The sequence below is a fragment of the Micropterus dolomieu genome, linkage group LG11 (genome assembly GCF_021292245.1).
Source record: "Micropterus dolomieu isolate WLL.071019.BEF.003 ecotype Adirondacks linkage group LG11, ASM2129224v1, whole genome shotgun sequence".
Classification (NCBI taxonomy): domain Eukaryota; kingdom Metazoa; phylum Chordata; class Actinopteri; order Centrarchiformes; family Centrarchidae; genus Micropterus; species Micropterus dolomieu.
Window position 1 is genome coordinate 3,197,242 of NC_060160.1, and position 16,379 is coordinate 3,213,620.

Sequence of the window (16,379 nt, forward strand, 5' to 3'; positions counted from 1 at the left end):
GCGGCAAAACGCTCTTATTCTGAAATGCTCCCTGTGGGCTCTGCAGATCGGAACGAAAGCAGGTCACAGAGAGATGTGAAGAAGGTAGTAGAAGCACAAAAAGAACATATTAAAAACAAGTCATTAACGTGGGGCAGGCTGCACGCTCCGCTGCTGAAACACTTTGGCTTCCAGTGGACGTACACGCCGCCTGTGTGAGTCCAGGGTGATATATAGCAGCCTAAGTCCGTCCCCCAGAATTCCCTTGATGCACGAGGTTTGTTGAAATTAGCTAATAAGTCTCCTACTTGTTTGAAATACAAAACTTGCTTTGTGAATTATGATTTTTTGTGTCTGCTTAGAATATAGTGTTTTTTTGATGGTAATTGTCATTCATGTGGTGGTTTACCATGGAAACCAGGAGTGAAGTGCCTGTTTCATTTGATAAGAACGGCTGCACTGAGTGATACAAGTAACCAATTCACTTTTCACAGTTCACAGTTGTGTCTACAAGTAATTGACTACACATTTGTGACCCACGGAGCGGGACTCCTGCCTAGCTGGGGCCCTGGGTCGGCCGCCCGCATGCACCCGCGCTTTCTCGGCTCTGTTTCCAGTGACACAGCTGTGCTTTACTTTATGGAAGAGGGAAAAAACGCCTTATATGACAATAAAAACTAAAAAGTTTTTCCATTTTTGGTTTGGTGGTCAGTATGTCATTAAAAATATAAAGATATAGAGTCATAAGGATAATTGCAAAAGAGAACTTGTCTTTATTTTATATATAACTAAGCAGCAAGTCATGTTAATTATAGGCTACGTTCCGTTTTCCAAATATAGACAAGGATATTAGGCATAGGCCTACCAAACACATATTTCATCGGCAACAACAGGCTCACTTTTCACGATCACTTTTCGGCACGAGACCTGTATGTTCTGCTGTCCAGTCTTTCTGGTCACGTAAAATCTGATTTCAGGTCTGTTAACACCTTATACAGTCTATGATTAACAGGCCACCAAAACCGGGGATGTCTGGTCACCCTAATCAGCAGGTATGTTACCGTCAGCTTTCATCTACGGTAGTTCACCAACAAGCCCAACAAGTAGTCACTACATCACCAAACCTCCAAAAGCACCCATTTCACGAGAATTAACGACTCTCTTTTTTGTACTTAATGAGAAAACAGTTTACTCCATCACTTTGTTACGTTGCTCTACAAACTGTTGTTTTTTGTTTTTTGAGCATGGAAAATGAAGCTTGTTACAACCCCTCTGGCTTTCTGTGTTTCTGGCTTCCATGCAGTAAAATCTGAGAACATTTCATTGGGTTTTTAAATTTCAGATCATAGAACATGACTTCAAACCTTTTTCCAAATCATTTTGGCACTTCTCGTTTTTTCCCTCCTACAGACTTTTTCCACCAGAACACACAGTGGGCGGCTGTAGTGATCACTGCAAATTAATTTTAAAAGTTTATAGTTTATTGCCCTTTGTGCTGCTCAGTGGACAGTAATGGTTCAGAAAAGGCCTCCCGTCACGCTCTACAGGACATCTGTTTACCGATAAGCATGGCAAAGTTGAACCGCCACATTTTGAACTCCTCCCATACAGAGACAAAGGAGAAAAGCATGTATCAAGGTTATTATATTATTATGATACTGCCATAGATCTGAAAAATAAGGGCTGTTTCTCTGAAGCCTTCATGGCCTTGTCTTCTCCGTGCCTGCCTCTTCAATGCTTCTGTCTTCTCTGAAACTGACATGGAACAGAAATGTCACCTGTCTCGTATGTTTCTCTGTAAAGGTGACTTATTAAGAATTTGTTTAAATACTTGTTTTTGTAATTGTGTGCACAAATGGTCCTAACAGTGATGTGTGTGTGTGTGTGTGTGTGTGTGTGTTTTATCTATTACAAAGAAACTGTAGATGACTGGAGGTGCAGGAGCTCTGGGTGTTCACCCATGCAGCTACAGTCTGCTACTGAAGATATATACAGACTATTATAAGGACTAATAAAAGGAAAGGTGAGGTTCTGTCAGGTGATCAGGAAACAGTACTACTAATTTTCCCACAGACATATGCCTAATATGCCTGTCTCAAAACACAAGTTTGAGCTCGTGTCTTTGGGACTTCGAACTTGGAAGATTAAACTCAGGAGTCCAAACTCGAGAATTAGGACTCAGGAAACTGTTGATGACAGCAAGATGTGGTCTGATACACCTGTTATCCTCACTGTGATGTATATTTATACTATAAAAAAAATTAGATATCATACACCACACTGCAAATGCTTGATTTATTTTATACATAGATATGTATTTATTTTTAGTGTGGTGAGAGCTGTAAATATAACTGTGTTCAAACAGAAAGCAAAGCAAATTTTTCATGGGAATTGTGCAATGCGAATGATGCAAATACAAATAATTCGCTTATTCACGTGAAAGTGTTCAACTTGAGCTTCTACTCAACTTCTACTCTAAATGTAAGCGAGGAAGTTGAGCTACCTCCTAAGATCTGAAAATATGTGTGTAGATGACTTAACAAATCAGCACCATGATGTAGTTATTTCGGGATCCTTTTGATCCATTTGGCAGTTTGTGTTTAAACTCGCTCGAGGAAACACAAATAATCCTGCGGTCAAACTCGCTTTGCTTTCTGTGGGAACACACCATAAGGAACCAGAACAACACAAGGCAATGCTGTTGTATAACATTAATTAAAAATAAACATCTAAACTTTACCTTCAGACCAAACGAATTTGGCAGCAGAAAACTTTGTATTTTGACTCTGAGACCAACAATTTAATGTACAAAGTGTATCTTATGTTTAAAAGACATCCGAGCCACCGGTAAATAATCAAAGGGCTTCTTAAGACTGTTCTCGCTGGGGATGACAACAGATGTTGATCAGCAGGTCATCTCAAATCTTTTGAGATTACAAGGAAGTCACTACTCTTGGCCAAGAAGTAGTCCCTCACATACTCCCCCGAAAAACCACAACTTGGCTATTTTACACATTGTTTTTTGTTTGCATTAAAAAAAACAAACAAGTGGATTTCAATGCCACGCTAGCTGTTTGCCACTGCTTTCTGTTTTTGTGCTAAGCTAAGCTGACCATGCTCCGGCTTCCTATTTACGGGACAGATATGAGAGCGGTATTGATCATCTCATCTAGTTCTCTGCAAGAAAAGGGCACAAGTGTGTTTCCCAAAATGTCGAAAATATTCTTTTAAAGCAAGTATACTTTTACACCCTTGGACAAATGTTACAGAAGGTAAATTTGCTTCTTAGTAAGTTTAGTTGAGTAGAATATTTTCATATTTTGGGGTTTGGTTATCTCCAGACAATCCTTTAAGGATTTAAAATCTACCAGCAGGGGATATTAGTCAAGATCTAGGGATTTCTAAATTAGATTTAGGACTGAAGGCCTGTAGTTGGTTGGAGGTTGTGGCCTGTGTGTGAAACGTCACAGATTTGATGCTGTGAGTGTCCTTATGTAAAACACTGACTGGTGACTGTAAGTTATTTGTAGAGTCAAAAATATAAAAGTAAAAAGATGAACATTTTGCTGTGCGTTTCAGCTCAGTATTACAAGAGGAGTGAGGAGTTTCCTATGAATGTGTTTCGCTTTGGGCTCAGAGCTGTTAGCCTCCAGTGATGAAGTGTGTGTCCGTGTGCTGAATGCTTCACTCATCTGGCGTCTGTGCTCTGAACAACCTGCCTGAAGTGCTCACAAAGTGTTTGCTATCTGCAGGAACTTTAAAGATGTATTTTTTTCTGGATCATGTTTAAATAAAGATATTTTAAAATCAACTTGTGTGAGATGTGTTCAGTGGCATTTTCTTACAGAAATAACCTCATACATGTTAACTGCTCTTACACAGAAAATACAGTATAATCTCTGGAGGACAGTTTGTATGATCAGAGGGACAAATAAGTGTAGTTTGTACCACAGTGAGCAAACAGTCTAACCTTTCCAGGATTTTTCGATCTATGGTATCTACTCCAAAACGCTTCCAAATGTTACTTTTCAGATAATTTGGTGTTATTGCACCTTTTACGACTGGAAAAACAGGCAGATGCATCTCACAGCAAACTTAACAAACCAAACCCCACAACACATCTGTTGTGCTTATACACTTTGAATATTAAATTAGAACAGATCATTTCAGCCCTAGTAAACATCTGCCAAGGCGACCCAGTCTCCTAGAAGCACAAGTGTTTCTAACAGCAATAGTTGTATTTTGAGAGTAATGCCACCAGGATGACATCTTTTTTTATCAACATAATCATCATGATGAGTTGGGCTAAAGCTTGTCTTGCCTTTAAATGGTTGTTTAATGTTTAAGCACTCCAAGCACTCAAAAATGATGGTCTTGGTAAAATATTTAAAGAATCAACACTGACTTGAAGCAAGTGCCCACTTCCCACCCCATTGTCATTCTGCAGGGTACAACAACGTACTTTACTGGAAGAAACTTTGCCACTGAACTGATAATCCAGGCAGCGATAACATAAAACACACAGTGTGTGAGTCCGGATTTGAAAGCAATCAAGGTTTTGATCCCCACCCCCCGTGCAAATTCGTTTGACTTTAATAATCAGCTGCTAAAACTACTTGTCTGTAACATAATACTTTTCTGTGTGTGTACGGGTTAAACACTACAGTCTGTGTATTTTACTTTGCACTTCAACTGCATTATTAATACAAGCACAAACCAATGAATAAATGATCATGTATTATTATGAAGCTACCCTGCAGTTTACAAAGTAGTTGTAATAGCTCCATCTTTACCAGCTGGACCATTAAAGTTATTAAACACACTAATGCATCAATAATAATAATAATCCAATAATAAAATATGTATTATTCTGAAATGAGCCATTCTGCATACAGAGTAGTTTTACTTTTGGTACTTTCAGTATAATTTGATGCTAATAATTTTGCACTTTTAAAAGATTTTAAATGCAATATGGTATTAATACTTTCCAGTAATAGATCTGAGTTCTTCTTCCACCACTGACCACTGGGGAAGAGCTCCATGTCGGTGGAGGTTTAGTGCTCGGTGAGAGCCTTCTTGTTTGAGGTTTGATGGTAATGGCCGGTGACAGGAAAGGATAATGCAGAAGCGGATCTTTAGAGAGACAAGTGGAAAGGGTCAACGCTGACGGACGGGTTAGCTGCCGAGTAATCCCTCTAGCTCACACCAGAACAGACCAAACCAGGTCCTGACTGAACAAACAGCCTTTTTAGATTCACATTTCGAATATTTCAGTTTAAAAATTTAAATTTAACAGTAGAAACATTTTTGTTTAGAAATACTTCAACTGAAGAGAAGAGGATACCAACTGCTATAACTACACCTACACTACTATTACCTCTGCTGCTGTTAGAACCACTGCTTTACATAATATATATATATACTTCTGATGTTGCTATACTAGAAAAGTACTGCAAGAGTGCTGTAAATACTACCTTTACTGCTGCTGCTACTACTGCTTGTACACGAAATCCAAAGTATCCTCTATTAACATTGCTGCTACAACTACTAGGCCTAGTATAGCATTACTCCTTTTACATTAATACACATATTGCAGTAAATACTACCACACAATAAGAGTAGAACAAGAGCACCCTAAATCCAATGATGATTAGTTCCTTCTGGTACTACATCTACTACTGTGGCTGCTGCTTGAGCTACTGCTAATATTATTACTACTTCTACTAAAGCAACAATAGCCTAACAACTGTTTCTGCCACTGCTGGTGCTTCTACTATTGTAACTGCTATTGATACTACTAAGTATAGTATAAATTCACAGTGTGAATGGGGAGCATTAAGACATTGTCCATGTCTTACTACTTAAACTGTGTGCATAAACACATGGGCTCCATCATTTAACACTGATTAAATTGTACTATCTAGCTATCTATGTAGTCCAATTACTAACATACATTTATTAATATTACTGCTGATATCAATACAAACTAGTCACTGCTGCAACGACAGTACAAGTACTGCATGAACAACTTCTATTATGACTACTGTTACTGCTACGGGGCAGCTGTGTCAGGAGGTAGAGCGGGTTGCCCTTTAATTGGAAGGTCGCCGGTTCCCCCAGGCTGCATGTCGAAGTGTCCTTGGGCAAGATACTGAACCTAAATTGCCCCTGGTGGCTGTTCTGCGTGTGTACAAATTTGTGTGAATGTTAGTTTCTGTTTAAATGTGTGTGAATGGTGAATGCAGATGTTGTGTAAAGACTAGAAAGGTGCTATACAAATATGGAGCCTTTTTCATTTACAGTAATCTTGTAGCCTGCTTTATTCAGCTTTATTGCCAAGTTGTTTTTACACATATGTGAAATGTTGGTGACTAGGTGCCTATATAAATATGAATATTAATATAAATATTAAACAAGATGTACAAGTAAGGGAAGAATAAAAGAGACAATGCAATGTGGAGTTATTTACATGTGGGGTCCAATTTCCAATACACCACTCAATACACAATGTAACAACATGTACTATTATATTATTATATATTGAGTATTTAAGGTGTTTGGCTGTTTTTATTCTTATAATCCTTAAAATTCCTGAACAGTACTGGCCGCTGTTACCACACTGAGATTACTATTGCAGTATTTTTTCTAAGAAAACAAACTTAAACGTGTTCCTTTTCTGTGTTTGCATCTTCATGTGTTGTGACCTGCAGCAGTTTTACACACTGACGTGAAACAAAAAAATCACTGAATTCATCATCTTAACAAGAAGAAGAAGAAGAAGAAGAAGAAGAAGAAGAAGAAAAACAACAATCAACAAATAAACAAAATGTAATCAGACTCTCTGCAGGTGTCTGTTGGCTCTGATGGTCCATAGCGCCACAAGATGGCGCCCCATGAGAGGCAACGCTTCATCTAAGTGTGTGTGTGTCTCTCTATTACACTGTGTGTGTATTTGCTTGTGGGCGTGCTTCTGTATGAGGATGTGTGTCTTTTTTATGTTTTTGTGTATTTTAAAGGATATTTGTCTCTGAGGTGTGTATGTGAGTGTGTATTTGTGTGTGATTTCCCATGGTATGAGTCTTTGTGCATTTGCTGTCTTTGTGTGTTTCTGTCCCTGCGTGTATTTCTGTCTTTGTCATCTATGTTGTCTTGTGTATTTCTGTGTGTGAGTGTGTGTCTTCTGTGTTGTTTTGTTGTGTGTGTTTGTGCCGCCGAAAGTGCCTCCCAACACCTACCGCGGTGCTTGTTGGGACACCGGGGGCCACATGAACACGAACACACACATTTAAGAAACAGCAGACAACAAAAACAAACAAGCCTCCCTATATGCCAATTAAAAAACACAGAGACACAGAGAGAGAGGGAGAGAGAGAGAGAGAGAGAGGCGGGTTTAAGACAAAAAACTGAATTATTTTAGAGACTCAGTGGGAGCGATTAAAGAAAAAACGACGATTAGTAGAGACGAGCGTCTTCGTGCTGCAGCTCCGAGGCTCAAATCCTGATTTTACCTCCAAATCTGAAACCTGAAACATGACAAACGATCAAAGAAGTAATCAGGAACATGAAGTTTAACTCAAATACTAAAATACAAACAGCAGAGCAGTTTGTTGAGTTTGTTTTTCAGCAGCAAAACATGTGGATACCCAAGTTTCATGCTTTCACACCACTGCAGCACACACACACACACACACACACACACACACACACACACACACACACACACAGAGTTGTTGAATCAATGCAGCTGCAGGAAAACTGAGTCCTCGTAGTCCTGAGTAACATCTTTAAATACTGTATAATAAGAACATACCAGCAATAATAATCACCTTGAAGCAGCTTTATTTCTAATGAGTAATAATAATAAAAATAAATAAATACATACATGTTACAGATATTGTTTGTACAAAAAGTCAATTATTTGAATAATTGTGCTCTGCTAATAATAATAGAACTGATAATTCTGTTTTTTGTTTGCTGGTTTTAAAGTAAATTACTTTGCATTATTGTTTGCACTTCTGAATAATATTAATAATATATATTATGTTAACTATAATATAGAATACATGGAATAATAGATGCACATTAAGTGTGGAAAATAATAATAATAATAATAATTGTAAATTACATAAAGCATACACATTTTATTACATTAATACAAATGCATTATTTATAGTATTTATATAAATAAAAGTATTATGTATTTTATTTTTATTATTTTTTATAGTACATTATTATTTCATTATTTTTCATTACATACAGAAATTAAAAACATTAATTGTAATAAAATCTGTGTCCTAATAACTTCATGTCCCAACAACAATAATAATATTTATTTCAAATGTGACATAACATCATCATATCTGCTGATATAGATACTGCTGTTTTTGCTACTGGTTAAAAACAACAACAAATCATTAAAAAGTAATAAATACACGGTTGTTGTTTGACCTAAAAGTACGTGAAATAATAAATACATAATAAAACATGATTGTGATTTTAATTAAAAGGACATCACTTCTACTTATAGCCATAATAATAATAATAATGATGATAATAATAATAACAATAATACGCATATTCTAATAATGTTGTTTAAATGAACAATCTCTAATTTTATTTATTTACTGTTTTTGTTATTTGCCCATTATTTATTTACTTATTTTTGTACATTTGGAGGTTTTAGGAATGTTTTATGAGCTAATTTGAGTATTTTTAGACTAAATAGGTTTAAATTTGATCCATTAAAATAATAAACAAATCAATGCTTAGAATTTACCCCACATTTATTTATATATATCTTTCAGGCGGTGTGACAAAGGCTTTCAAAATAATATAAGCATAACTTAACAGTGAAGAAAAGATAAATTAAGAATTAATATTTTTAAAAGAAAAATAAATGTAAGTTTTATTACCTGTATGTCCATATTTGACTGGTTTTAATGTTCTACAAACCGTTGTTCTATACATTGTTTTTTAGTTTAAATTCAGCATTTAATTCTTTTTTTCCGTTGTATTATTTTTTACACTTTAGTTTCTACATTTTCACCCTTCGTCCTTCGATTCTTCCTGCTTCTCTTTTCTGCCTCTTTGACATTTGTTCAGGCGAGCTTCAGAAGGAAGCTTCGGTCTGTTCAGCCGAAGATGAGGGAAAAAGAAACACACATTCTTTGTGTTGAGACTCTCGTTAGGCGTCCGCCTGCTGAGGCAGCAGCCAAACCATAAAGAAGCCTACATATAACACCTCAGCAATTATTCTATAGCATGTACAAAAACGCACTACAGGGAATTAAAGCTGCACGCATGAGAACCCTCAGGTTTGGGGAGACACACATTCACAGCTTTAATTTGGAGATAAATAATTAAGGTGCAGTTTTAATAGTTTGAGCAGAAAATAGGATGTTGTGATTTACTAGTTTTAGTTTTTTTAATGTTAAATTTGGATGACAGCAAAATAAAAAAGGGCAGAAAGAAGATATCATATTCTCTGCAGACGTACAAACGAGTTTTAGTTAAATAGAACATTAATCACAACATAATAACAATAATGTACATATATATATATATATATATGTATATGTTTTTTAGGTGTATTTATTTCCTGATTTCCAACTCACTGCTGCTGCTTGAGCTCTTAATTTTGTTTTTAATTTGTATTTGTGCCCTAATTTATGACAATGCTTTCTTTTCATTTTTCTTACTATTATTTAATGTTCATCATTATAGGGAGAAGCACACAGCAATGCCATGCCATTCATATTTAACAGTATGCAGATTCATTTGTTGTTATTTTAAATGTGATAATAAATTATATTATATATAAGATTTATAATAAATGAAATAAATTTGTTTGTTTTCAGTGTTGTTTTATGCATTTTTCTTTATTATTTCCTTTATTTATTGCCTATATTGTCTTTTAATACCCATAAAACACTTAATACAGTTTATCCTTTCAAAGTTCTTGTTATTTTTTTCTCCTTTTCTTTTTGAAATACATTTAAATTTATTTGGCCATACGCACATGTTTGAAAAATAAAAATGAAATGAAAACTAGTTTTATTAGACATTAAATAAGAATTAAAGCACCGAAAGGCATATTGAATAACTAAAACAATGACTTTGTTTGATTCATTTATTGTTTCCTTTTAAAATCCCTTTTCCTGCTGTTATATTTCATTAATCCTGATTTATCTGTGAGGTATTCAAAGATTATGTCATGCAGTATATTTATCAATATAAACATAAGCTAAGATATCATTTATCTGACATATTAATCTCTAAGTGCTTTGAGCTGCTTTCTTTTAAATTTACTTTGAATTCTGCTTCTGATTTTATTTTAATTCCTTATTTATTTTAAATCCTGTTTTTTCTTGAATTTCGGTGTTGATTGTTATATTTTTTCCATCTCGTCTTCCTTTTTGTTCACGATGATCTGCACACACACAGAACTGCTGCTGCTTTTTTACTTTTTCATTGCTGCCTCTTTCTATTATCTCTACCTTTTATTTCTATTTTTATGTTGTGTTCCCGTGTTATTCAGAGCAGTGAGGCGAGTTGTCAGCTCGACGCCGCGAGGCAGAAAAGTCTGCAAACCAGCAGCCACCATATGTCTCTCGCTCCCTCTCGTTTTCTCGCTTCATTAGTCTCACTCCCTTTTCATTCCCTTTCTCTGTTTCTACTTCTTGCAGTATTGATTTATTTCTCCCTCTTTTACCATTTAATCTCTCTCTTCCTGACTTCCACTCTCAATTTTTAAACCTCAAAAGGGTTTTATTGAACATTTAGATAAAGTATTGCCAAAATAATTATTGAAACATACAGTATAGTTACAATAAGTCTGCTGATTAAAGCCTGATTTCTCTGAGCCATAGAGCTCAATTGTCGTCCAAAGACTATTAAAAACAAATCAATGAGCCTCACTGCTGCACTGGCTGACATGTTCCTTCATCACCATGAACACAAACACTGTAGTTTATTCTTACTCAGTCCAACGTACGGTGTCCAGATGCCCTCAGATACTCACTGGAGAACCAAATGTGGATTCATCCGCCGCTAAAAATAGTCCCCAACAAACCAGTGCAAGTCTGTAATTACAACATAAAAACTCCAATAATAAAACTCTTTGAACTACACTTCGACAGGGAGCCACAGAGAGGACCCCCCTTTTGTTGCTATTATTCTTAAAAGGTCTTCAGTCCTTAACAAATTTGCAGTGAATCAAACTACCAGAACTAATTGACGATCAGTGAAAGTGGGGTCTTTAGGGGCCCCTCGGGGTCTCCAGCAGTTGCCCCCTTTGTTTATAATCCAGCCTTGAATATAAAGTTGTGCTATATTATTAATAGAGAACAATCATACAGCTCAAAGAAGCATCCCATGATGACCGACGACATGAATGCTCACAGGTTGTAAACGCGTGGTACTTTCACATCCTACAAAGCGATCACAAACTGTAAACGGTCCCTGAGATCAATACTGCAGTCTGTAGTAATCTTGCACAAAACAAACATGAGTGAACTGTGAACTGAAGCCTGACGCCGGAGATCGCACCGAAACAGGAAGCACATGCCTGAATCCGATTGCTGTTCAGGCTTCAATAGAGGCGAGCGGGAGACAATGCTAATATTTATAGCGCGAAAGTGTAGCATGACCAAATCTTTGTTTTTCAAAACGCCTCTGCAGGGCCTCGCAAACAAGGGCATTATGGATAACTGCAAGTCGATGTGCATGTGTTCGAAACAAAAGAACCTTTACACCAGACGCAACGTCAAGATTAGATGATTCTGCAAACACAACAGGGTATGTTTAGTCTCATGTTTCTACAATATCTGCACATGGCAGCTACGGTGCAGGAAGAGGTTCAGGAAAGGTTACGGTTATCTTGGTTATGGTAAAGAACAGATTGTCCACCTCTTCTTTCTCCACCAAGGTGAAGAATCATTGAACACAGATGTTATTCTTAACACTTAAAATGTTACTCAAAATCTGTACTAAAAAAACTATACACACTACACTTTTAATATTTAGTAATCAGGAATTAAAGCAAAGTGCTTTTTAATTTATAACTGCAACAGCGTTTTTTTAATTTTCTCTTTTTTTGTTGGAAAAATGAACATGACAGGATTGTTCTCTGTCTGGCTCTTTATCTCCATCTTTTGAACCTTCCAGCGTTTTATTTCTGTTTTTTATGCCCTGACGCTGTCTCTCAGTTTCTCTCTTTGTCTTCATCTCTCGCTCTTTTCCTCTCTCCCTCCTCTTCATCCTCTCACCGTCTTTCACTTTTCTCTCTCTCCTTGTCTCCGTCTATTCTCTCTCTCTCTCTCTGGCAGACAGAGGGATGATGGGTTTGTTGCCGTAGTAACTCCTCCATTCAGCCTCTCTCTGTTGGCACCGCCAGCATCACCCGATGACGACACGCAAATACAACAGTTTTCCCACGTCGAAATGATTTAGTTGTGTCTGTTAGGAAACAAAATGAGACTAGACAACATGAACACCCCTCCCTCCATCCTTCCCTCATCCCTCCGTCTGTCCGCCATGCTCGCTCGCATGTTGATTACACACAGCGGCAGAAAAGACAACAGACGAGTAAAAACAAATGAATCGAGCCTCACAATTATCGCCCTGCCGCCGAGTCGTTTTTCATCTCGGAGCGGCTGTTTGTTGTAACACCGAGATGAGATGGAACATTATTGATCGCCGCAGAGAAGACAAAGCAAATAACCTGATACACATACGGGAGACAGACGATTAATGGGGACAAGGCAAGATGGGGCACGTTGAAGGGACAATCTACCCCCCCTCAAAATACTGTTTAAAATATAAATTTTCAGTTTCTCTTTCAGATTTCATACATGTTTTGATTTCCTGTTCATAACCTCCTAGGGTTTCACAAAAACAGCATCAATCTTCAAACACCTAAAACAACCTACGACTCATGTCTGTCGGGAGCGAAGATGTAAAAACTGTGATATTTTTACCTTGTAGTTGTAGTAGAGGTCAGGGTGGATAGATGATCAACAAAGCATCTGACAGTGACGCTTTTCCAACAAGTCTTCCAACCTAAATGGCCAAACAGGCCTTTTTGAAGAAATTACTGAAGCTCTCTATTTTATTGTTTCCTTCTTTTAATCAAAGATCATGTTCTTTCCTCCACCTTAACCATGTGGTTTTACATCCCTGAATCTAACTACACCTTAACGGGATAGTTCTGGACTTTTTTAAATGTGGCTGTATGAGGTACTAATCCATAGGTAGGGTTTAACCTGCATTTCCAAAGTTTGGAGAAACAAAGAGTTGTACCTGCACAGAATCTAAGCAGCGTACTGCCGTGGACAGGCTCAGCAGAAAATTGTGTTTTAGCAACCTAAAGGAAGAAGGAGGCTCGGGGAAAATAATCAATAGCAGTTCAAGTGTATGTGTTTAATATTTGCAGCGCTTTACCTTGCTGTCAGACACCCACTTCCTTTGGAGCTATGTTTTCGCCACCATCAAACTTCTGTATTACTGCACAGAGACGCAACTTGGCCACTAACAGTCTGAAGGAAATGGCTGTCTGACGGCAAGTAAAGCGCTGAAAAAATGTACTGATCGGTGGGCCTTCTTTTAGGTGGCTAAAACACATTTCGCTGCTGACCCTGCCCACATTGCTTAGTGTCTGTCCAACTCTTCTCACACGCTGACCGCCATGTACTGCAAGTAATACACTGACTGTGGATAAGTACCTCACGCAGCCACACTTCAAAAATCCTGATCTATCCCACAGAGGTCGCAGAAAAGAAACACAAACACATTTGTACACGCGACAGAGACCAGAATGCCTTGCAGTTGGGATGGACCTGCATGTGATATTGTTACACCTTTAGTCATCAACACGTTCCCATTATAAGCTTTAAAATCCACATTTTAAGGCTGAACATAAAATCATCGAAACACTCCTGGAAATGCAGCCGTCTTCTGCCTGAATTTGGACAATGTGTAGGAACTGTACAAATGGTGCAGACATGGGGCTAAATGTGGTTTTAAGTTCCTCTTTGTGTCATTAAACTGATGTGAAGGAATGTAAAAGTTCTCTTTTCCAGTCAGTCAGATTTTCCTGAACTTGTTCTGAGGAGATTAATTCTACCTCTGCGTCTGTGAGAAAAAATTCCTGAGTCAGACCGACATGTGGCCTCTCTCTCTCTCTCTCTCTCTCTCTCTCTCTCTCGCAGTCAGACTCTTTAATCAGCTGATCAATCAATCGATTTTGTGTCACAGCTGCTGTTTAATGTGAAACATGAAAGGACTTTGGTTTTGAATACACACCAGCCAACCGTTTACACTGTTCACTCACCACAGCAGCTCTACTGTAAAACTACAGATCTGTGTGTGTGTGTGTGTGTGTGTGTTGTGTGTGTGTGTGTGTGTGTGTGTGTGTGTGTGTGTGTGTGTGTGTGTGTGTCTGTGTGTGCGTGGCAGAGACACAGAGTGATGATGATGGTGAAAGTGCAGTTAAATTTGATCATGTTTTTAGTCTTCCCAAAAAATAAATTATGATTTTTTTACATTCTTAAAAAGTGACCTTCATTAACCTCAACTGCAGAAAAACAGGTTTCAGAGATCGAATCCTGTTTTCTGAACTGCTCCTGTGTTAATTTGCCGTTGACACAAACTGAACACATACTTCATGTTTACTTCGTTTACTACGTCAGTTTCTACAGCAATAACTTGTGTTATAATCACCAAAAAGAACATATTACTCAACAGTCTCTGAACTGTCACGTGATTATAACAGAACTTTGACCAAAAGGTAAATAAACTTTATTCATACAGCTGCTCTACACAAATGTTACAAAGTAATAATAATAATAATTAAGCAGCACAATAAAAAAAACTTTTGATCAGACTTAGGTGAAGTCAAACTTTCACAAAAGTATCTTTTAAAAATGAATTAAAAACGATACTAAATAAACTCGCAGACAGAACACTGGCAGTGGTCCGTCCTCACCAGAAAAACAGTGGTATAGGTAGATCATTATGTAGCTCACAATGAACCATATTTACATTTTTAGTTAGGCCGCGACCTCTGGTGGCAGGAGAAGTCAGGTGACGTAGTATAAAGAGCGACAAAGTCATAAACTCAGGACTTTAATTCAGGAGACTGAGACACAAGTTCTGTGTGAAAGAAAGACGACATGCTTTAAGTTAAATAACTTTTTATAATAATAATAATAATAATAATACATTTTATTTCTATAGCGCTTTTCAGGACGCTCAAAGACACAGTAAAAGCAGAAGTTATGTACATTTAAAACAGATTAAACATAATAGCATAATATAAAATATACAAACAGTAGATAAAACATGTGGTGCAGAAATACATAAGAGCATGGGGCGACCATATAAATAACAAAATAACAAACAGCTGCAGGTGTAATAGAACATTATTTGATGTTAAAAGCTAGTCTAAAAAGGTGGGTTTTGATAAGTGATTTGAAAGAGTCCATGTCGCTGCAATCTCGGATGTGTATGGGTAAGGAGTTCCAGAGGGAGGGGGCTGCGATGGTGAAAGCTCTGTCGCCCCAGGTACGGTGCTTGGTCCTGATTTGAGGTGAGAGGAGGTTAGTGTCAGAGGAGCGGAGGTTGCGGGAGGGATTGTGGTGGTGGAGCAGGTCTGTGAGGTAGGAAGGGGCCTTGTTATGGAGGGCTATATGTGCGAGGAGGAGGATTTTGTACTGAATGCGTTGTGGAACAGGGAGCCAGTGAAGATTCTGGAGGACAGGGGTGATGTGGTCACGGGTGCGTGTGTGGGTGAGGAGGAGGGCAGCAGAGTTTTGGATATATTGAAGTTTATTTAGGGCTTTGGCAGGTGAACCGTAGAGGATGCTATTGCAGCATTCAATTCTGGATGTAATGAAGGCGTGGATCAGGGTTTTTGTAGATGACTTAAGTCATGTGACCTATGTGACTTCCAAAATGTTTGCTACTTATTTGAACCCAAACCACGATCTTTTCTTTAACCTAACCAAGTAGTTCTGTTGCCTAAACCTTTACCATCTTTTCACGTTTGCCACGTGTTAAACGTCATGTGACTTATGTAATGTTACCAGCGCTCGTAGGCGTTGTTTTGGGAAGCGGTCACATAGGTTGTTTTGGGACACCTGACATTCAACCTATTGTGTTGTTTGGGTATGGATTATGTACAGTTGTAAAAATTTTCATTCAGCTGCTGTGTAATCAGGGAAACAGTTCAGGTACGGTTACACTGCTAGTTGTGGTGAAACACAGAAATCAACATTACTGTCGCTCTGAGGCGTGGCCCAGACTCACCTGGTCCTGCTTTAAGGCCTCTGGACACTGTGTGGGAATAAAAACAATCTTGTGGTTTTTCTTGCATGTTATTGTGTGTGAAATGAAAGTGATCA

At 37.7% G+C, this 16,379-nt stretch overlaps 1 protein-coding gene across 1 annotated transcript in view; it reads left to right on the plus strand.

The window, feature by feature from the left end:
• prkd1 (protein kinase D1) overlaps positions 1 to 519 on the plus strand; it is a 95,674-nt gene extending 95,155 nt beyond the window's left edge. Inside the window, exon 22 of the transcript XR_006827261.1 lies at positions 474 to 519. The gene's annotated coding sequence lies outside the window, so the exon portion shown is untranslated. The remainder of the gene's footprint in view (positions 1 to 473) is intronic.
• Positions 520 to 16,379: the final 15,860 nt, after the last annotated feature.